Raw genomic sequence first — 25,131 nt, forward strand, 5'->3', positions numbered from 1 at the left:
GAGACCTTCATTCCCCTCCCCCCCCCCCCCCCACACACACAGAGCACAAACATCCTGCTCCCCTCACAACCCAGAAATCTGTGTCCCACGTAGCAGCAGTGCCTGCCTTAACAATGGTCCCCATGGCCCACGAACAACGCGCCCTCTCCAGTCCAGCTACACTGCACTGATATCCTCTCAGTGCAGCAATGGCTGCTGCTGCAGTTCTGGCTCCTCCCTTTAACCCTGGCATGACTCAGGACCACCTCTACCTTCTCAGTATGGCATCCCAACAATGCGGATCCCATCACCACTGAATAGCTGCCCATACCTTTAGGTGGATTGAGGGGAGTCTGTCATAGGAAAATAGTAACACTGTAAATGTCATCAGTAAAAGACCCATGTGATCCCTCCAATCTGCCCAGCAAGCTTTTTTTTTTTTTTTTTAGGGTAGTAATTGCTGCTCCATGCAGCTTACCCCAGTTTTATAGCACCCCCCCCCCAAAACACACACACACCTTTTCTTTATTTCCATCCTTCAGCCACAAATGTGTGTCTGTTGTCTTCCAGCACATTTTTGCAGGCAGAAATAGCAAATGCAAGGCCCAGCAGGTAAAACCAGGGGCTGAGAATTGTCCTCCCTCTCTATGGTTAAAAGTGCCTGCACTGCAGAAACGTGAGAGCAATGAGGAGTTTGCATGGATTCCATTCTGAAATCTTCACATGTGCTGTAAGGTGCAACTGACTGTGGCCCTACAAAGTCTGCATACAGCAGTACTCGCAGTGCCTCCGGCCCATGAATTTTCAAAGGCCAACTTCACAGCCTGAAAGCTCTGCAGAAACTTAAAAATAGCCCCCTAAATGTCTGGGTACTTTTGCTTCAGTGGGCCATTTCCTGCTGATTATGCTTTGAAGTAAAAAGCACAGTTTTGGGAACAATTGGCCAGTTATGCCGTGAACTATTTGAAGAGAGTCAGAAAATGTGTTTTATCAGCTCCCATCTGTAGGATCTTGGAGTACAAGCTTCCCTCCCATGGAGAAGAACATTTTAGCTCCTCTCATGCATAACAGAAAGTCACGCTACATATGGTTCCTACTTCCTCGTCCTTGATATCTTCAAGGGAAATTGGGACCATAAATGGTAGAGCTTTTGAAGTAGAATTTAAAAGATCCAGGACTGGACCAAAATTCCGATTGACTTTGATTAACGTGGTTCACCCATTCCTGCTCATATGCAGTATGGCATCCAGCCTCACCTCAGCCCTACGCCAGTCTACCACACAGAGCTAAAAACAGAAATGACATTTTTGAAAAATATATTTCTGGAAGCCCTTCAGCAACAAACAAATATTTCTGCCTTTTATCTTTTCTTTGGACCCTCGTCACTCAAATCCTTGACAGCATTCAGTCCTCTCTCCTCAAGCAGAGAGGTAAAGATACTAACATTGGACCCGGGCCTGGATTTAGACGCAGGAAACATAGGCAACTGTCTAGAGTGCCACTGTTTGAGGGCACCAAATACCCAGGCCTAAGAGGCTTCTCCCACTTCCTTTTTAGGGCTATGTACCATTGCTACCACTGTGACACTCTGGCCAAACAACCTTCCCCTGCTTTGCAGTTTCCAGTGGTGAAATCCCTGCTGTCCTACCTTCTAGGGGGGAACCTTGACCTCACCCTGCCTATGGGCACCAAAATCTTAAATCCGGCCCTGATTGGACTGACCCTATTAGTCAGACCCTTCTAGGATAACTGAAGACAAAGTCTCCAGCTGCCCTTTTAACAGCCTCCTGAGCTTTATATATATATATATATTACATAACGATATGAATTGGGAACTGTAAGACTCCACTTAGCTGCATTTTCCCAGCAAAGCCCGCAGTAAATGCACAATGACATTTCAGACAGCGACGAGAAAAATGTCACCTTTTCCTTGGGTGACAACGAAAAGCAAAATCATTAGTTAACTTTACAAATTTGAAATGCTAACCTTGTCATGCATGTTGCTGTGACATCAAAGATATTTTGTATGACTATGGAAAGGTTGCTGGAACTTCTTGCGATGCCTTCTCCTTCATTTCAGAGCTAGTCACTGCTTGAGAAGTAAAAAGCTAGCCTGCCGCATAAACACTGTGACTGCCTGACCTTAACATCAGAGGCTGCCAAACTGCTCTCCGACAAACTCAACTGCTTTTCATTCAAATAGCTATTGTTATGTTTCTTTGCAGGGAAGAAATGCTCCATGCGATGAATGGCTCTGCGCTTTAGTTTGGAAGTCATTTATTTTCCCGTTTCATTTTTCATACAGATGAATGTGAGCTGGTATGTTCTGTTTCATGGCTCCTCTCCCATAAATATGCTTTTTTTGTCGATGATGTTCTGATGATGCATTCACCTGCACTGAAAACCCAACTGCCCATGCCTCCATTGGATTTCATTCATTCACAGTATAAACTATTATCAAAACGTCCTGTGTGTAAAGGCTGCATTTATTGCTTGACCACCATGCCTTAACTGACATGATAGATTATTCTGGATATGTGACCAAAAAAACCCCCATGAAGGCAGCACCACCCATCACCTCTTGACAGGAATGTGATGGGAGGAATGGCATTGAAGGGCTTAGGACTTTGAGATTTAGCAGTGGATAATCAAGTTTAAGAGGCTTGATGTGCACAGAGGTGTTGAGTTGAGGGTAACAGAAGCAGCTGGCTTGAGTAGGTAGAAATGAACAATATGGACCATGTGATAACTGCTATTAATGGGCAGAAATGGATGCATCTGCAGTTCAAAGTACAAGGTGGCAAAGCCACCATTGGGCATGGGTCTGGCAAAGCAGAATATGTGAACTTTGTAAATAAGTTCACATATGTAATTTTAAATCCATATCTTTCCAATTTAAGTTATCCATGCTTGCTTTCTCTTTCTCTCGTACTTCGCTATTTACCTTGTTCTTTTTATCCAATTATTATCCAATATCTCCCAGTTAAACCCCCCTGTTCAATGTAATTTCCTTTCTCAGTTAATTGTGAACCGACATGATGTTCCTACGAATGCCGGTATATAAAAATGTTAAATAAATAAATAAATAAATTAAATAAATAAATAAGGTTGTTCTCTTCCTCCTGAGACCTCTCCAGTCGAGAGAGAGGGGGAGGAGCACTCGTGGTTGAGGAAGGTTCTGAAACTTTAAGGGGTAAGGGGATGGTGGGGTTCTTGATTTGGAGAAGCAATGGAAGTTGGCATCACAGGGGAAGTGGAATGTGGGGAATGGGTGGTTGACATTTTGGGGGAGGGGTATAGGAGTTGCACATTTGAGAGGTGGGAGTGACAGGTGGGCACTTTGGAGGTAAGAGAAATGGTGCCTTTCGGGGAGGAGGGATGAGGCACAGAGACTAATTAATAGCTCCTCTTTTCCAAATACCAGGTTACATGCAACCCATGATAACCATCCACATATCTCCTGACTGTTAATGCAAGCTGTAAGGCATACTGCAGAGCATGGCCATATTGAGTTTAATATAGCCATTTGAATGCAGCTGTGTTCTGCCTATAATTATTTTAGATAAATATTTTAGTAAATCCTGCATTAAATGGCTTTTAATGCTTTATGGTACATACATACATGATATAACTGGGGAATATCATAAAGGGCGAAAAATGAGCAGCCAAGCTAAAGGGTTTTCCTTTTCATTTAGAAAGGAGAGCTGTTCCTTTAACGTAAAGGTAAAATCCTGATGCGAAACAAGACGATTGCAAACTCAATTCAAAGGCCTCCATCTGGAAAACAGACTGAAACACTATAGATTGTTACAATAATGTGAAACCTTCAGATATGGATAGGCAGAAGTAGTTGATTTAGATAAGATGTTGGTATAGATAGGCAAAGATAGTTAATGTAGGAAAAAAGAGATTGTTGGTATGAACAAGGACAGATAGGTGAAATAGGCCAAGATGACTAATATAAAGGTATCTAAAGTACGCAGAGCTGGCCTGGTTCTACTGGCCAAGGAGAAGGACAATTTCAATACATTGGAAACATAGAATGCATAAAGTAGCCACAGGATGGCACTATTGTTCCACATATTTTTGCAATTAAAGGACCTGTGAATCCAAGTCAAATTTGCCCATGCATAGCATGTGCATACAAATATGGCTGTGCATTAGGGAAATGATTGCTCAAAATGGCTGATACTGATAGTGTAAACCAAGATTACTGGTATGGCCAAGGTGCAGTAGAGGTCTATCCATGCAATCATCAGAAACTCTTAGCATTCTTATTCATAAGGATCAATTATCAGTGGACCACACTAGACTCGTATGAAGTAATACATCTGGCTAACAAGCGAAACCTTCAAAGATTGCTTCAGTTCTTAATGCCAAAATTGGTCTTTGATCAGCTTGCATGGCTATATGTGTTTAGAGTACTAACTTGGGGTGGATTTGGAAGAACATATATAATTAATCTAACTAGAATCTTTGTGAATGGCTACTTATTCAATAACTTGGAACTATATAGAGGCAGGAAACAGGAATGTCCTCTGCCCTCTCAATTGTTTAATCTAACCTTAGAACCTCAATTATGGCCATAACAATTGAAACCATCTTAGGTACTAACTGTCATGGGAAGAGCTTTAAATTATTGGCTTATGTGAATGATTTGCTGTTATATAATCACTTACAAAAAAATCTAGTATCCCCACTAACTTGCAACAATTGATAGGTTTTCCATATTCTCCATGTATAAAATTAATCATGAAATTGGAATTATTCCCTTTGAATGTATATTGTTTGAAAAATGCATTCAATGAATCTCTATTTAAATGGAACCTGGATGTAATCAAATATCAATTTTGTTTTTAATAAATATAACCAGGAAGATACAATAATAATTGAATTTTAAAAGCCTGATGCGCACATTAATTAAGGGATGCACAATATATCGGGCGCGCACGTGCCAAGCATATTTTAAAAGCTGCCGAGATATGCACATCTCTGGTTTTTAAAAAGGGGCGGGGTTTGGGTGTGGTTTGGACAGGGCATGGGCATTTCGGGGAGTGATCATAAGATGTGCTCCTAAATATGTACACAATTCAGCACGCTGCTGCATAACTTTACTTTTGCTATGGATGACTGTAAGTTAAAACAAAGAAAAATAGGCAGATCTGTAGGGTTTTAAGGGTCAGGGCTAACTGGGGGGAAATGAAGGCTATCAAACCATGAGGGGTTGGATGAACTGGGGATGAGGTGATAAAACTGGGAATGGTATCAGCGTACATCCCTTTTAAAAATTCCCTGATTCACACGGTAGCATCAGCATTTGCATGCACATGAGCACACCCATATAAAATTTAGTGCACGTGTGCGTGCAGCCAGGCTATTTATATGTATGCATATGCGTGCATATCTTATAAAAGGGATACATTCCTGGGCACGGACCGATGTGTGTGCACCCGCGCAACGGTTGAAAAGTTAGTGGCCCTATCTCAGATGTTAAAAAAAAAAGTTTCTTCAAAATGGTCTCCCTTATATTTGGCATTAGAACATAAAAAGTGTTGTTTTATGTGAGATTAAGGGTCCAATGAGCCCATCATCATCCTGTGGCCATTCTGAGTCACTTGGTAGCAGATCCTTATAGGAAAGTCCATTCCATGCTAACTCCCAGAAATAAGAGGTGGAGAGATTGTAGAAAGGGCCCCAAGTCTAGAACAATTATCTTATGGATTAATTATATTCTGTAATTTCTCTTTTGCTGATGTAGAAAAGCTGTTTCTTTTGTGGCCTAAATATGTACATTAGCTCTGAGCTAAGGCTATTTGCTTGTGTGGCTGAGTCATGTTGTGTTCACCTACTCTAAGTTTCCTTACTCTGCTAGTTAGATGTCCTGTCTTTAGAAACACAATTAGTTGCTCCTTTTGAACTCAGCCTCTTATCCCTCCATGTGAATTGCTGATAATTAAATGACAAGTCTATTATTACTACTACTACTTCTCCTTTGGTGTTCCAATTCTTTGATCATGTGATGTAGTTTCATGAGGTCTTCATTGTGGAATGTACTATGCAGTAAATACCTTAGCTCAGAGCTAATGTGTGGGATTCCAAATATTGTATGTTATCTCCCCCAAAAACACCTGGCATTACATGGGCTTGGTAATGAGCTGATTTGAATGAAAAGGCATGCAAATCAGCTTATTACTAGACAATATTGTGTAAATCAAATAACGGGGTTTGCCTCAAATATTGCAAGCTGCGTTATTTGATCTAAATTTAGCTATACCTCAAGAGGTGTAGCTAACTTTACCAGTGAGTATCGAGACAATACACATCCCGGTGCTCTTGAGCAGCCCAAACATTGCCCTCTAGTCTCTGTCAAAGCCCTGGGGTCTTGAGATATCCCACTTTCTCTCCTAATTGCTGCCTCTTGAGGTGGTTGATATAAACGATTAAGTAGGTAGGCTTGACATAATAAAAATAGGAGGTTTTTCCGACTGAAGATTTTGCCCTCTACCAAATCTGTAATTCTAGAGTTGGCATCTGAAGTCTTTTCCTCCTACATAAAAAATTAACAAAAAAACCTTTGGTATTATTGATGTGATTTAGACACTAGGGGTGCGATTATTTTTGGATTTGTTAAGTTAAACATTGCATCCTTTGCCTCTGTGCATTATATAAAAAGGGAACAAATATGATGCACTTGGTATCAGCCCATCCTCTCCCTCCCAAGCCTTGCCCCTTTTTATGAAAAGAAAAAAAAAAAAAGAATAATCTGACCAACCTGTCAGTTACCAATAAGTCCTGGGAAATGCCAGATAGAATACACTAGTGAATAGGAGAGGCTCCATTAAAATTCAGCTCCACCCTTTGAAGGATCTAGGAATGGCCATCTCCCTGACAGGCTTTATAGCAGCTCTCTCCCAAGAGTCTATGGACAGTCCTTTATATTTTTTGGAGAGTTAGCAGGCAGTGAGGACCATTACCTTTTTTCATCTTTTCCAGGCCCAGTCAGAGAAAACAGGCTAATCCAGCCTGGGCATCCTGACCAGGGTCGGGAGGTTTTCCTTCTAGTCTACTCACTAGCTGGTTGGGCTATCCCTGCAGATTATTTTCAGGACTTTAAGACTTTTGTGATAAGAGCTTTCCTGGACACCTGGGCCTTTCCTGGAATCGGGGAACAAGGAATCCGGTGTCTTGGGATGCCCAGGGATAGGAAAGGCCTGTCCATCTGTGGTGGTGACCTGCTACAAGTAGTAACTCCGCTGTTATTTATGGTTAAAAGAAAAGGACATTAAGTTGAAACAATCCAGGAGGAAGATTGTTTTGGCTGCCCCTTCCTTCCTGCACTGGAGCAGGGTTAATATCCCTCCCATCAGGGGACCAGAGGAGAGACTAAGATTGTGATAAATCTAAGCAATTTGAAGAGATGCCTATGTGAGTAAAATAACATCTTTGAGGACACCCATCAGGATTCTTCACTCCCTGGGGAGAGAGCAAGTTTGTTTGTGCAAGGATAGAAATTTTGGCCGTCTTGGAAGGGTTTTCTTCCCAACCAGCTTTAAGGTTATCATTGCCCATTGGGACCAGCATTCACCTAACCCAGGAGATTGGATGAATCCCTTCCCTGTTTGAAAGATTCCTGTACACAAAGAGGTAAAAATGTAACCAAGGAGAGAAAAGACTGTGGTGCTGGAAACATTTTATGGCATTTGCAACTATTTTTTATCAGTAAAGGCTTTAATTTCGGACACTAACCTAGTGCATTTAGTATATTTATTTGGGCACACAGCACACACAGTGAAAAGAAATTACTCCTCTCCCAGGGACAACCAGAGGGAAGTTAGCCACCTTGCACTGGGCCCTGAAAGTAAATCTTTCCCCCCAGCAAAAAATATCCACACCTTGGGGGGAAAAGGGCACAAAGAAGAGCTAGTCAGGGTTCTGCCCCAAAGAGCTTATAAATTATTTTATGGCCCCACCCATGCAGGACAGGCACATCGGGGTGGGGTTACAAAAGTATCCCCTCCTCGCACCTTTGCTTGCCCTCTGGCTCCTCTGTGGCAGTATCTTAGGTTCCCTGGTGGTCAGTGGAGCTCAGAGCACCCTTTAGTGCTCCAGGCTCAGGAACACCATTTTTGAAATGGTACCTGTCATATATATATATATATATATATATATATATATATATATATATATATGTTTTTCCTTCCAGGAAAAATAATGCAGCTTAGTAAATATACCCCTTAGATTGTAAATCCTCTGGGTATAGGGAAATCCCTACAGTATATGACTGAAATCCGCTTTGAAGTGACTGGCCAGTCACGAAAGGCAGAATGTAAATAAAAATTAAATTAAAGTATGACAATTTTTTTATAAGATCAATCAATGCTATTTTTCCAGGGAATGGCATCAAATAGGTACTAAAACTTTAGTTGATATTGCATCAAAGCACTTTGTTGAATTTTAATGCCTTATCCATTAAGCATAATTTATCACATTCACTACTATTTAAATATTTGCAACACTTGCAATGCATCCAAAGTCTGCAATTGATTTACATTCTCTTAACAAGAAGCCAGACAGTTGTAAGGCATGTGTATCCATTTTTTTCAAATAGTGCATGCATCTTTTAGTTTATGTAGATTGTGGACAATAAATCAAATTTCCAAAGAACACAACCTGATGTATCTACCTAAATAAACTATAGTAAAAAAGCAGTGTCGCAGATTATATGTTGCCAATTTTGAACAGCAATTGGTAGAGCACTCTCCTTTTTGCTCTTATTTATTTTTTTTGTGGAAATGGTTTAGTGACAATGTTTATGATTTGGACTGGGACGGATGAACATTATGATCTTGCAGCACTGCATCAACCAGTGCAATATGAATTTATGCTTTACTTTATAGTCAATTAAGCATCAGATTACCTTTTTTGGCTATACTTATCAAATATACAGTTGCTGGTTTCAATACACCAATTTATAGAAGGGTGCAGAGATCGTAATAGTTTGCTCCATTATAGATTAGTAGCTGTCAGCCCACTGCACTTAAAGGAGCTCTTCCTGTTAGTTTTTCGTACTGAGACAACTGTACCTTTTCTACAATTTTTAAAAAAAAGCAAATGTGTAGAAATGCAAGAAAATGCAAAAGTAGAAGTTATCCAAAATGGGTAATTAGTATGGGATATAAATGTACCCCTTCAGAAAGATCTCAGTTACTTGTACATTACAATAAAAAAGCATTAGGACAGATTTGCCTTGTGTTCTTCTATTTATATTGGTTGCAGTAGGTAGTGCAGTTACATCCCTGTCTGAAAATTACTCCACTTATTGCCTACACTCGTGGACCAAACTTTCGGGATAGGATTGGTTTCTGCAGATCTTAAACCGTGAGTTAATGTCAGAGCAGACCATTTCAAGGGGGCACTCAACCTTCCATGAAATGTATATCTACCTTGCAATACTGCACTAATTACCTGTCTCGTTATCGTCACTTATGTATTGCAACGTCCCTGTACACTGTTATGGGTTGGCAAAATGAATGCACAGTTAAACCCAGCTTATTGAACATCAGTGTTGCATATTAACCAGCAAGGTAACAGCCCCAGTGATAACACACTGCATTGAGAAAAATCACAGTTTTGAAGACCTGACATGGTTTGTGATAGATCAAGTAATAATTAGTCGTAGAGGTGGCAATATTGATAAGCTACTTGCTGAGAGAGAATTACATTGGATTTTTAAGCTAAATACTTTGCATCCTCGGGGTCTTAATATGGACATGGAATGGGAGATGTTGGCATGAATTATATACCTTTCCCTATGTTTCCATCTAGTTTGTCATTCATTAAAGAAAATTACAATTTAATAAATAACACAAAAGTTTCATCCATATTTAATCATTAGGCAATGCAGCCCATATTATGGGTTTCATTCAGCATGTGTTCAAACCTTATGATAGATCATGTTATTGGTGATTCTAGTTAAATATGTCTGTGCTCCCTTTGGAGAGAAGACTGTGTGGTGGCTTAAGTTTTTGATGTTAGTTTGATGCAAGCAGAAGGCCTGGAAGCAGGCATTTTCAGATGCCGAAACACAGCTGTGTGTTAAGAAAGAAACTGTGCACTAGTAACTTAGAAAGGCATCGTATATTATTTTTAAAGGTATTTTGATCACTTACATTCTAATTTTCTTAAAAACAAGGTTTTCAAAACCAAGGGGCTATCATTATATGAAACACGGTAAGACCCTAAAAGGGAGTTTGATATAACTCCAGATTATAACGCATATATGACTGCCCCAAAATAGGTATTGAAGGCAAGGATATTTATTTAGTAATCTTTGTAGATAAATATTTTCCACTTTTTTTCTGTACTATAGATTAGATTACAGCAGACAACAATACAGTCTTTTTGGAATGGCCTTGCACATTTCTGAGAACAAACGGGATTGAGTTTATTTAAAATATTGTTTTTGTGAACATAAGAACATAAGAAAATGCCATACTGGGTCAGACCAAGGGTCCATCAAGCCCAGCATCCTGTTTCCAACAGTGGCCAATCCAGGCCATAAGAACCTGGCAAGTACCCAAAAACTAAGTCTATTCCATGTTACCATTGCTAATGGCAGTGGCTATTCTCTAAGTGAACTTAATAGCAGGTAATGGACTTCTCCTCCAAGAACTTATCCAATCCTTTTTCAAACACCGCTATACTAACTGCACTAACCACATCCTCTGGCAACAAATTCCAGAGTTTAATTGTGCGTTGAGTGAAAAAGAACTTTCTCTGATTAGTTTTAAACACATGCTAACTTCAAGGAGTGCTCGCTAGTCTTTCTATTATCCGAAACAGTAAATAACTGATTTACATTAACTCGTTCTAGACCTCTCATGATTTTAAACACCTCTGTCATATCCCCCCTCAGCCGTCTTCCAAGCTGAAAAATCCTAACCTCTTTAGTCTTTCCTCATAGGGGAGCTGTTCCATTCTCTTTATCAATTTGGTTGCCCTTCTCTGTACCTTCTCCATCGCAACTATATCTTTTTTGAGATGCGGCGATCAGAATTGTACACAGTATTCAAGGTGCGGTCTCACCATGGAGCGATACAGAGGCATTATGACATTTTCCATTTTATTCACGATTCCCTTTCTAATAATTCCCAACATTCTGTTTGCTTTTTTGACTGCCACAGCACACTGAACCGATGATTTCAATGTGTTATCCACTACGACGCCTAGATTTCTTTCTTGGGTTGCAGCACCTAATATGGAACCCAACATTGTGTAATTATAGTATGGGTTATTTTTCCCTATATGCATCACCTTGCACTTATCCACATTAAATTTCATCTGCCATTTGGATGCCCAATTTTCCAGTCTCACAAGGTCTTCCTGCAATTTTTCACAATCTGCTTGTGATTTAACTAATCTGAACAATTTTGTGTCATCTGCAAATTTGATTATCTCACTTGTCATATTTCTTTCCACATCATTTATAAATATATTGAAAAGTAAGAGTCCCAATACAGATCCCTGAGGCACTCCACTGTGCACTCCCTTCCTCTGAGAAAATTGTCCATTTAATCCTACTCTCTGTTTCCTATCTTTTAGCCAGTTTGCAATCCACGAAAGGATATCGCCACCTATCCTATGACTATTTACTTTTCCTAGAAGCCTCTCATGAGGAACTTTGTCAAACGCCTTCTGAAAATCCAACGCCTTCTGAAAATCCAAGTATACTACATCTACCGGTTCACCTTTATCCACATGTTTATTAACTCCTTCAAAAAGTGAAGCAGATTTGTGAGGCAAGACTTGCCCTGGGTAAAGCCATGCTGACTTTGTTCCATTAAACCATGTTTTCTATATGTTCTGTGATTTTGATGTTTAGAACACTTTCCACTATTTTTCCTGGCACTGAAGTCAGGCTAACTGGTCTGTAGTTTCCCGGATCGCCCCTGGAGCCCTTTTTAAATATTGGGGTTACATTTGCTATCCTCCAGTCTTCAGGTACAATGGATGATTTTAATGACATTCAACATGAGACGTACGAACAGAACAGTGGTCTCTTGTGAAGATTTGATGGCCTTCGGAGTGAGGAAACTCACCCCAAATCTCATCTTGGGGTGAGTTTCCTCACTCCGAAGGCCATCAAATCTTCACAAGAGACCACTGTTCTTTGTACATCTCATGTTGAATGTCAAAATGGCCCCCAACCCCCTTCACTCATACCTAATCCCCACCTCGAGTTACTAGGTGGGCCTCCCATAGGGATACAAATACCTGTCTAGGGAGGAGGCACTATAGCAAGTCTCTCCTCTCTCTCTCTCTCTCTCAGAAACAGGCTGTCCGGAAACATTGTGAACCACGATAAACCTTTACCGGCCTATACTCATGAAACCATAATCCAGTTTTAAATGGGTCTATAGGGTAAGTCCTACAATACTATGCGATAGAATGACTCAGAACAGTGTGTATCACTCCACTTCACTATTAAGACCACCTGGATGAACCATACCCAAAGAATGGATCCAGCACTGTTCTTTTTCATTTAGTTTAGCTATCTTAAATTCTTTTCCAAACACTTTGAATACAATGGTATGGTAATGATGAATGATAAAGTATTCTAGAGTAGTGCTGGTGTTTTGATATTATAGTGCATGGTTAGCATGGAAAATAAATTATAGCTGATACTGATAGAAAAGTTTGACTAGTATACATAGGTGATATTGATTCATAGGGATACATACGAGGAAAGCTTTCAGGCAACTCTGCAAGGCTGCATATATGTGCATATATGGTCGCATAGAAGTTAGATATGCGCATATTATAAAATATGTATATGTGTGCTTACACGTGAATACATGCAATGCACTGAGTGTATGTCAATGCATTGAATGTGCGTAGTTTTCTTAATTAAAAAATATACATATGTACATTTTATGCATGAAACAAAAGTAGCACTTCCTTGTGAAAAACATGATTTACCTGTGGAAGTCAGTATTTTAAAATGTGCGTACGTAACTGAAATTACAATTTTTTGATTCCTCCACTAGTTCGACCAGTCCTTCTCCAGATCATGAAGACCCTCCTGGCTCTTCAGCCTGAACTTCCCCCAGCTCACCCAGACTTCCCACCCAGCCAAAAGTAGACAAAAACACGTCTGATATCAATTACACAAGATGCAGAATTACTCAAGGAAGTTTCCAAATGTTTACGTGTATGTCTCTTTTAAAATAGCAACTTATGTTCCTGTTAGCTGCACTCCTTGACACATCTAGATCACCCCTTTTCTCGTGTGAAACCTAAAGTAAGCACGTATTTTCAATATTTATAAAAGAGCGATTACAAGCTGCTTGCCTACATATTCACTCATTCTACGTGTGTAAGTGCTTTGAAAATGTACCCCTTAAGAAGCAGATACTGTGTGTTAGCAGTTGCACCAGATGAGATCCTCCTTTATGAGCAAACAGAGATGGCAAGAAGGGGGAATCCTGCTGCTGCTGGTATGTATGACAGCTGTATGAAAGGGAAGAGAGGTGACTGCAATGGGTGGAAGGGGAGAGGGAAGGGGATCGCCATCATGTGGGACCATATTTTATTTATTTATATTTGGTTTATATCCAAAGCGGATTACATTCAGGTACTGCAGAGGGGCTTGCATTCAGGGGCGGTAACTTTCAAAGCGGCACATTCGTTGGCCCGCGCCCAGGGACATGGTTGTTTTACAACCTACGCGTTCATACTGAGCGCGAGCGCGCGCCTCTGCTTGCAAATCCCGCTTCTACTGTGCGTGGGGGAGGGGGGAGGGTATTTTAAGAGGCACTCGTGCCGACGCTATTGCCACTGAAACCAGTTTGTTCTAAGTTCATCCAGTTAAGGGATAGGTCTTCCGAAGCCCTCCCTAGTTTAATAGCCTTTCTCTCCCCTCGTTAGCCACAATCTTTAAAGCCGTGCCGATCTGCCTAGACTTTTTTTTTTGTTTAATTACATACATGGCATCCATAGCAGAAGTAAAGTTATGCGGCAGGGCATCCTGGCGCGCACCGTTGCCCGTATTTATGTGCTAATTTCTGGTTTAAATCCCAGAATGCCCATGCTCTGCCTCTTAAGAACTTCATTTGTGCACGTGGCGGAATTTACGCGCCTGTTCGGGCGGTTTTTAAAATCCAATGCGGGCAAACATTCGCTCATCCCCTCATTGATGCGTGCTTCGGGCCTGTAGCTCTGTACCTAAGGCAATAGAGGGTGAAGTGACTTGCCCAAGGTCACAAGGACTGGCAGTGGGATTTGACCCCTGGCTTCCCTAGTGGGTGGCACACTGATCTAACCACTTGGCTACTCCTCCACTCCAGTTTTGATGTTTCATTGATATTCCACTTCTCAGCACGTCAAAGTGGATTACATTCAGGAGCTGCAGGTAGAAGGAGCGAGGGGGAGGGGAACTGATGCCATGTGGGGGCACTTTTAATATTTTAAAGAGTGGAGGGAGGGAAGGAAGGCAATCCCTGCTGGGGAGAGGCTTTTTAAAAATCTGTTTTAAGAGGGAGAGGGAAGGAAAGGGACACCCACCCCCCCACCCCACTGTGAAGGGGCATTTTTTTGATTTATTTAAAGGGTAGAAGGACTGAGAAAGAGAAGGGGTCCAGGTTGGATGGGAGCAATTTAAAAAGCTTAAAGAGCAGAAGGGAGAGAAAAAAAAAAAGAGGTCAGACTGGCCCCAGAGGCAATATTAATAATTAAAAAATGGGAAGTAGGGAGGAAAGGGGTCCTGTCCACCCAGTGACAATTTTTTTTTAAATTAAAGAGCCAGAGGGAGAGTGGCCAGACAAATTTAGGACGGCACCTATGTTTGGCCGGCCAAGTTAAGTGGCTAGTGTTGAAAATCCTAACTTTCTGCCCTTCCCTTAGGCCCACCCAGAATTTGACAGAATAAATTTAGCTGCCCAGTGAAATGTTGGGGATAAATTTAGCCTCTTTTCAAAGACTTTGCTATATCCCTGTGAATATTTACCTCTAAGGGGATTTAAAAGATTTAACATACCATATATACCCTGGGATAGATTTTATAAATTTACGCGCACATGTACTTTTGTTCGCGTAGCCGCGTGTATCTTATAAAATCCGGGGTCGGCGCGCACAAGGGGGTGCACATTTGTGCAACCTGCGCGCGCCGAGCCCGGCGCGCGCTGCCTGTTCCCTCTGAGACCGCTCCGAAATCGGAGCAGCCTCGGAGGGAACTTTCCTTCCACTTCCCCTCACCTTCCCTTCCCTTCCCTTCCCCTACCTAACCCACCCCCCAGCCCTATCTAAACCCCCCTACATTTGTTGGCAGATTTATGCCTACCGAAAGCAGGTGTAAATCTGCGCGCGCCAGCGGGCTGCTGGCGTGCCATCACCCGACCCGGGGGCTGGTCCGGAGCCCTCGACCATGTCCCCGGGCCGGCGTCATGCCCCCGACATGCCTTCAACCCCGCCCCAAAATTAGTCCTGCCCACCCGACACACCCCCTTTGCAAAGCCCCGGGACTTACGCGCATCCCGGTGCTTGCGCGCTCCGCCGAGCCTATGTAAAATAGGCTCGGCGCGCACAGGGGGGGTTTGGGGTAGGTTTTTGGGAGGGTACGCGCATATCTTACGTGTGTACCCCTTTGAAAATCTATCCCCCTCTTTCCTAAATCATGTCCTCACAATTTCTCAGCTTCTCCAGAATTCAGAGAACTTGGAAAAATGCCAATCAATGTAATCCTTAGGACAAATGTATGTAACTATCTCATTAATATTAATTATGGATCTCCTGCAAGTAGACCCCTTTGGGATTCTCCACACACACACGCCGGTCATTCTTCATAGCTCTTCCTTCCCCGAACTTCTTAACATCCTGGGAAGGCTGCTGACCAGACTGGAAGCAGAAATCCTCTTTTTCCAAGATGGAAACCCCTGTTGCTTTCACATTCTTGGTAATGCTACAATTTTTTGTACTGTGGCACTGCTGTTAGAGCCATTCAAAATTGGCATGAACAAACCATACATGTGCACAGGGCAGCAAATTCCGTGTGTGTGCATGGGGGGGGGGGGTGTTAGCAAAGAGACAGCACAAGAGGTCCTGACAGCCATACAAAGAGTCATCACAGCTTGAAATCACTTTGTCTGCATCTAAGTGGATTTATTGCAACTGGGCAGACTGGATGGGCTGTCTTTCTGCCATCACTTACTATATTATTGTGATTGTATTATGAATCATGCGCATACATTAATAGTCTTAATTTTGTTTCTTTTTGTGTCTTGGTCATTTTGATTTTTTTTATTTTATTTTATTTTTTTTTATAATTGAAAATTTTTATTAGAAGTGTGCATTGAAAATACAACTTTGTCAAATACAAGCAAACAAGATACAACATAGGTATGTCATCAAAACAAGCTATCGCCCATCCAGTGGTCCTTTGTCCACCAACACACTTGTCTTTAAGTACCCCTCCCCCCCCTCCCTCCCATCCCCCCATATGCGTGTAAAGATGAGGTATAGGCTGTGTAGGTGGGAAGCCTGAAATACTAAAAGTCTGAAAACTGCGGTAAGAATATTATGGGAGCGTGGATTCCGATGGTCGCTGTCGGGCTTGCCAATCTCTATATGGTTGCCACACCTTCCGAGCTGAGGCTACTTCACATGCTCGAAAATTACTAACACTGTCATGCAATAAACTGAGGGTCTGCAGCCTGTTGTGAATTTTCCCAAAAGCTATAGGCCCAGGCATTCTCCATTCCAGGGCAATCTGGCATTTCGCAGCCGACAAGATATAATGAACCAGTTTGCCCTGTATCTTAGACAGATCAAACGGAAGATTCAATAACACTTGCTCTGGCTTGAGGACTAACTCGATCCCCAGAACTGCTCTGAGAAGGATAGCCACATCATCCCAGACGTTTACCAAATAGGGACAGGTCCACCACATGTGATAGAATGTACCCTCTTCCCCACATCCCTTCCAACATCTGTTATCATAAGTTGACTTGAACCTATGTAATCTAGACGGTGTGTAATACCAGCGTAATAATACTTTATACCGGTTCTCGAGCAACTGTGAATAAGGGAGACCTGTCTTCGTGCAAGAGAATATCTGATCCCAGGTTTCTTCCGAGCTTTTGATTTTTTTTTTATCTCGCTTGACTTGCTTTATGTCTCTGCCTTTGATGTGCCCTAAGTTGGTAGCTTTCACTTCTGTACTATAATCAGAGCTTATGGAGCAAGGTTGTTTCCCATTGGTAAGGGAAAGTGTAAAAAAAAAATAATAGTTATTAATTCATGGGCTTTCCTTTTTCCCTTCTCTCTACCAGCCTTGGCCATTGGAGATGGATGTATTTAATAAACTTTAGTGTGTCTCCTATGAAATCTCTCTGCTTAATACCCCATCACCTTTAAGCTTTTATTTTGCTCGGCATCCTAACTGCAGTAATCTGAAGCCGCATGTAATACGAGTAAAGAATGTGCACTAAACTTCAGCAGGCATATTTTCTTTACTCGCACACAGCAAAATGAATTAACTTCTAATGCAGTAAGCTAATGGCATACTAATGCATCGGGTACACCCCAGGAAATTCTGCAAGAAGGATATTACCCTAAAAAGGATATACTCTGGCCCAGTATTTTGTCAACTTTGGAAAGTAATTATTTAAACTAAGAAAATTTGTAAAAATGTATTTTTAAGTAAGCATAATATACATTTTTTGGCACATATCTTTCTTTTGCTTTGCACATAATGCAGCGGGAGTTGTAAATAAATAAATATAAAAGCATGCTAACCCAAAAATGTACACTCGAAAACAAAGCATGGTTTATGCAATCTAAAAGGTGAACTTTAAAAGCCCGGGGCGTGCCAAATTCCGGGAGATGCGTGCACATGTTGGACCGGCAAGCGCCAAGAAAATGTTAAAAGCCTCCAAGATGTACGTGTGCCTCCAGCAGCATTCACAACTTGCTTGAGTTTTAAAAAAGGGAAAGAGTTTGTGTAGGACACGGGCATTCTGGGGCGGAGCCAAGGGTGTGCGGCAAATACTTAAGTGCCCGGGCGCACGCCCAGGTCAAGGGTCACATAAGTTTCCTTCTGTATGGAGGAGGTGTAAGTTTAAAAAAAAAAAAAAAAAAAGAGAAAGAAAAACAAAACCTAGCCATCCATGGCATGGGTGCGCGCCCCTTTTAAAATTCCCCCGACTTATGTGGTAGAAGCATGATTTACACACCTATTTAAAATGTATTTATTTATAAAATTTTATATGTATTTTATTTATTTTTATTTATTTAACAGCTTTTTTATACCGACATTAAATACACATCATATCGGTTTATATCATAACGAAGGTAGAAATTACATTAAAACAGGGAGGGGGGTAACGAGAACAATAAACAACAGCGGCTATGAGGAGGAGCCAGATAACAAGCTAGGATAGAAAGAGGGGGGAGGGGGAGTAGAGGGATATGAACATATCTACAAAGATTGCAAAAAATGATATGTAAAAAGATAACGTGATTATAAAGATTCGGGGTGGGTATGAACATATTTCATCGAAGAAGTGGGTAAGAGGAAAAACATATTTACATTGAAAAAAGGGGGGGGGGGTCGGGTGAATAGTGGGAGGGGGGGGGGCTAGTCTGGAAAGGCCTGGTGGAAAAGCATGTTTTTGAGCATTTTTCTGAACTTCATGGAGCAGGCTAAAGGCGGAGGTGGGCAGGAAGGGCGTTCCATTGGGTTGGACCGGCGATAGAATAGGGGCCCGGTCCCTGGTTGTGAGAGAGGCGGGCCTTCTTGAGGGGTGGGGACTAGCAAGGTGCAGGCGAGGTTTCCGTCGTTTAGAGAGGTTCCATCATAACGATTTACAATATCATAATAATAAACATAGAACAGTGCCGCAAAAGTAAAAAACTTAAAAACAGATATTAATAATTAAATTATACTTCAAATAGAGAGCGTAAATGTCTGTGCTCAGGCTTTTAAACATTTAGGGCTGGATTTACTAATGCTGCAGGCATAGTGAATTCGGCGGAAGTGGGGGACGAAATGGGGGGGGGGGGCGGTCCTGAAATAGCCGGCAGCGATCGCACCTCCATGGTGCGATCGCTGCCGGCGTCGCGCCAAATAACGACACCATAAAAGGTGTAGTTATTCGGCACGAAACTGGCAGCGAAAATGCAGCTTACCTTTCGCTGTCGGCAAAGTCTTTGTGGCATCAGCCCCCGGGTGCCACCCCGACGACTCCTCTTCCGGGGCTGACTCCGCCCAGATCTTGGTATTGCGCACGATAAGGGACTTTTCGCATGCGAAACGTCCCTTATCGCGTGCAATCCTCTTGGAAAATGACCCCATTAGTTACTTAAATTTGTGAATCTCTTTCCAGATTTAAAAAATCACTCAGAGCGATTTACAGAAATAACTCAATACAATAAATATATAGCACTAAGGGGGTCATTTATCAAATCTCTAACACCCGCGATAATGCTGTAAGCATGCAATAAATACCGCCTTGTGAAATGCACATGCAAATTGAAAATATGATTCAACTGGGAGGAGTATATGGAAATGAGGGCTACTTAACGTTGCATGCAATAACATAATGCACACTGTCATGGGGATTTAACTACACCTTTTTCCTGAGCGATATGCCTGCAATAGCTTTGTGTTAAGGCCAAAACGGGATTTGTCGCAAATCCAGTTGCAGGAAGGGGGAGGGGGGAAGAGAGCCTCTGTTGAGGTCCACTGATTTTTGTAAGATGGACCAGCTAAGTAGATAGGGGTAGATTTTCAAAGGGTTACTCGCGTAACCCCCTAAAACCTACCCCTGCACGCGCCGAGCCCCGGGATGCGCGTATGTCCCGGGGCTTCGAAAAATGGGAGGTCCGGGGGTGGGCAGCGGGCAGGGTGTGTCCGGGGGTGTGGCAGCAGTCCAGGGGCGGTCCAGGGGTGTGGCTGAGTGCAACGGTCGCCCGGTATGACATAGTGAGGGCAAAGGTAGCACCGGCGCCATTTTGAAGATTGGCAATATGGCCCGCGTGCAGGAGGTCGCTCCCGGACCACCACTGGACTTTTGGCAAGTCTTGTGGGGGTAAGGAGGCCCCCTCCAAGCTGGCCAAAAGTCCTTGGGGTCCAGCGGGGGTCCGGCAGCGATCTCCTGCACGTGTGACGTCGGGAGCCAGGAACCCAAAATGGCGCCGGCGCTACCTTTGCCCTGTCACATGATAAGGGCAAAGGGCAACCGGCACCCATTTCTCTTAACGCAGTCGTGGCCAGAGAGAGGGAGATCGCACCGGGACCACCCCACTGGACCCCAGGTAATTTAAAACATTTGGGGGGGGGGGGGGTTCGGGAGGGTGGGGGATTTGTTTTAAAGGTTCGGGGTGGGTTTTAGGGTTTTTTTGGTGTGCCAGTTTTCCCGCCCTCCCCCGATTTATGATTTTTAACGATTTTTAAAAAAATAAAAACACGACGATCAGATTTCCCTTCCCCCCAGCCAAAATCAATCGTTAAGACGATCGATCACACGATTCACACCCCTAATAATTAAACTCTAGAATTCATTGTTGGAGGATGTGGTAAAAGCTATTAGTATAGCTGCATTTAAAACAGGTTTGGACAAGTTCCTGGCTGATAAGTCCATGTCATTATTAAGGTAGACTTGGGGCAACCCACTGCTTGTCCCTGGGATAAGCAGCATGGAATCTATTGACCTTTAGGGATCCTTGTGACCTGATTTGGCCATTGTTGAAAACAGGAAACTGAAATTGATGGACCTTTGGTCTTACTTAGCAAGGCAAAACTTAAGTTCTTAGCCAATACTGGGCTGTATCCAGCTAGCAGTTCTAAGTTATCCAGCACGTGTTTAGGCTTAACCAGCTATACTCAATAGCTGATTACATTGCGACAATTAAAAAAATAATGGATAAGTGGAGCAGTCATGTTGCCTGATCACCCACCTAAGTCAGGCCAAGTTTGGGCTTGCTGGATTTTATCCATCCTTCTGCCAAGATTTTTCTCACAAAAGAAAGTTTAAAGTGTAAAGCCCCCCACACAGCACCAGTTCCTTCTGTACCCGAACCCTCTAGCCCTACCCAGCACAGGTTTTCCCTGCATCCTAATTTAGCCTCCCTCCTGCAGACCAGCATCAGTCATCCCCCTCCCCCCCCCCCCCCAACAGTGATCAGCAACAGCACTCCTCTTCCTTCCCCTCCAGGCCCAGTGGAAAGGAAAGTCACTGAAGCGTGTTCCCTGAGCCCAGGCTCAGCTTACCTCCTCTTTTTGTCAGTGGCCCAAATTCAGTGGTTTGCCTGCTCCTCCTCCTTCTCCTCCTTCCTGGCAGTGGCGGCACTCAAGGACCTGCCCATGCTGGCAGCAGCAGTGCAGCTATGGCAGTGGCTGCCGCTACCATAAACCTCCCAAGCTCCTCAGCAGACAGCAGGATACCCCCTGCTTAGTTGACCCCCATTGCTCTGCCTCCCGCCCCGTGTCATTTACTGCAATCAGCAGCCAAAGTGGGCAATCGAGAACAGTGCCACAGATCAGGGAATGGGCCCTCAGTGCCAAAACAGTGGAGCTCCCTGGCCTCAGGTACAGGCTGATGGGTGCCCCCCCTACAGCCCACTACCTGGAGAATTTGACCCTTCTCCCTCTCCCCTTCAGCATGCCACTGGCCAGCAAGTTAGTGGTGAATGTGTACTAGCAAAGCCAAGGGAACCTAGACAGAGATTTGCCCAGTGAACTCACTGGTTTTAAATTATTGTAGGGCTTGGAGGGATGGGGCTGATGGATATTGGACTGGGTGTGGAAACATGTATGGAATGATGGAGAACCAAAGAGGAAGACAAGAGAAGCTAATAGATAAGAAGCAATATTTTGCAGTATGTAAGATAAGTGGATGGGGGTCAGCTGGCTTTAGTGTGCCTTCATCTCCTATGTGACAATGAAGTCTATTTAGTAAGCTGCATTAATGAGTGGTAAAGAGCATTTAATGTATGTTAAAACATGTAATGTGGCAAAAATAGAAATAGTACTCAGAACGTACACGTTCCTTCTGTTATTTCATGGCCTTCAAACCCAATGCAAAGCAAGTATTTACATTTCCTGCTTTGCTTGAAGATGCATGGAAAAAAAGTAGCTTATTGGCATGCAGATGCTAATTCACAAACATTTGAGCTTAAAATTCTTCCCCTTGGCCTAATGCTACGCCCAGCATTTATAAACCTACACATGTTCTTAGATCTGCACAGGAAATTTGCTCATCTAGCGGAAACTCGTGGCAAAGATGTTTTCATCGCAGGCTCTGGGTTTTTTTTTGGCAGTCTACCAGGTGCTCTGTGGATACTTGAGGAAATCCAGGTCTTTAGAAAAGCAATTAAAAACATTCCTACTTCAGCAGGCTTTTCTCTGCAGCATCTATAGATTAATTAGTCTGGTATATTGCAGAGATCAGGATTCATTAAGCCCATAAACGTATCTGGGTTACTATGACTGTGATGGTATTCGGTTTTAAAATCTAGAGTTTTTATTGTGGCACATAGGTATTAGCCAGCTATGTTAATTGTTTTCATTTGTTTGATTTTATGTGTGCTATTGTTGAACATTGGATATGGGTGGGTTATACATTTTTTAAATGAAGGAGTTGTGCAGCATGCAATAAATATACATGTACTACACTACTCTTAGAAAGTAGCTGAACTGAGCTGACATATCCTGCATCGAGGTACTCTTTGCCTTTTCTCTGTTTAAAGCCCTCTGCATCAGCAAGTGATTGGCTATGTCCCCCTTTGGATGCTGTTATCTGGGCGCCAACACGGCACCAAGTAAAGGCTGTTGCCCATTTAGTTCCTGCAAATGTGCACAGCATGTTTGGCACTTTAATAGGGTGTAACTGAACTGAGATGGCAAGCCCTGCATCGAGATACGCTTTGTCTTCTCGTCTGTTAGAACCCTCTGCATCAGCGATTAATGGTCCATGCCTCCTCAGGGTGCCATCATCCGGGCTGACACGGCACCAGTAAAGGCACCTGACTGTAAGGCGAGCTGCCATTTAAGGGGGGCACATTAAAGGGGAATACCCCTTAGTGGACCTTTGTGGGCCTAATGTAAAATGCGCAATTTCTTGACCTATTGGGTGGATTTTATTGAAGGTCATAGTTTCCTGGTTTGTTCACTGAAATGTTTTCTACGTAGTGTGTGTGGCATGATAAAATAGTTGATGCGTATTCCAGTTATTATGGGACAGGGTCAATATGACAGTTTAATAAAGACCATTTTTGTACCATAAACCTTTATAATGCCACAATAATTTAGTATATTTTTCTAAGATGTCTGAAATTTATTGCACTAATTATAATATATTGTCAGTCCTCATGTGGGACCTTTTAATGTTAGGTTCACGAGGAAATGGTAGAGAAGTTAAATAATGAAATTCATGAGAAAAAATATTGGTTGATCATAACAAATTAATACTGACCATGATAAAACAGAATTGCTGTGGGTAAAATGCCCATGTATAGATCTGACTAATCCCTGAATTATGATTTTTGCGGTCTCATTTTAATTATGTATGTTACATTTATATCCCGCCCCAAACTTTGTAGGTAAATAAATACCCATCCCTTTAAGTGCAGAAGTTAAAGTCTTAGGGGTATAGATGTTCTCTCAACTATTTCAAAACATATCAGTAATAATGGTAAGTGTGTTTCTACCATCTCTGGGACATTAGACAGCCGTGTCCCTGTTATCTATAATGGATTTAAGGTTAATCACACAAGCATTAATCAGTACTTGGATTGATTACTGTAATTCCTTGTTATTAGGGCTTCCAAAAGACCAACATCATAGACTGCAACTTGTACAAAACACAGCAGCATATTTAATTGCAGGCAAAAAACCATGAGAGCACACACAGCCAGTGCTAGAGGAGTTCCATTGCCTGCCTATAGCACAATGAATAGATTTCAAGCTTTTATGCATCATTTATCGAATTATGCATAATTCTGTCCCGTAGTCTTTATAATATTATAAAATCTATGCCAATGTTGTCGCTTGCATTGTTCCCAACAAAATTTGTTGGAGATTCCTGCATTTAAACTACTTAAAACAATAATGAGAACATTTGACGTAAACCCTATAGAATTCCTTCTTCTCTGCTATTACGTCTATACATGACTTTCTAATGTGTTGAAATAAATTACATTTATATTGTAAACTACCATGTAGCCTACTTTAGGGAAAGGTTATCAACAAATATGAAAAATAATTAACTAAAATAAAAGATGATTTAAGAGAAAATTTGAAAAGAGATGCCAAGAAAGGATTGGAAAATAAGCTTGCCATAGAAGTAAAAACAAGTTAAACTTTTTCATGTATATTTGAAGCAAAAAGGATAGTGAGGGAGTCAGTTGGGCTGCTAAATTACCAAGGGGTAAAAGAGGTGGTCAGGAAGGACAAGGAAAGGGCAGAAAATCTAAATGAATTCTTTGTTTCTGTCTTTACTGAGGAGGATGTTGGGGTCATACCCACAGATTATACTACTACACCAACACTCATCCAAATATTATGAATTATAGATGCTCTCACTTCGATATCAACGCAATTACACTTGTCATGGCATGACCATCATACCAGGCATCATCGTATTAGCTTGCGCTTTAATTCTCAGCCTTACTCTTAATCATAGGTCATTAGATGGAAAGTCCAGCAATAATCCTTTTTCCTTTTTTTTTTAAGTCTTTTTTATATGCTATTGAAACTTCAAATCATAAATACTTAGCTAATTCTGTGGCATGGGGATGAAGTTGCTTTGCAAAAATTCAATAGATGGATCAATACACTAGACAATAACTTGCAATTTACAAGGACGTATCATAGGTTCCATATAGATTTTTTGGATATATATATACAAAAAGAAGGAGACAAAATAGCCATGAGCTTGTACAGAAAATCTTGTGAAAAAAAATACTCTTTTGCACTATACTAGCTTCCATCCCCATCATTTACATAAGAATTTGCCGATAGGCCAATGTTTACGTTTAAGACGGCTATGCAGCAACAAACATTCATTTTTCTTCCAAGCAGAAATTTTGGCTAGCAGATTGTTACAGTGTGGCTACTCTATTCAATACATAAAGAAGGCTTTAAAATGAGCTTCTAAT

Source organism: Rhinatrema bivittatum, chromosome 18 (assembly GCF_901001135.1).
Source record: "Rhinatrema bivittatum chromosome 18, aRhiBiv1.1, whole genome shotgun sequence".
NCBI classification, from domain to species: Eukaryota; Metazoa; Chordata; class Amphibia; order Gymnophiona; family Rhinatrematidae; genus Rhinatrema; species Rhinatrema bivittatum.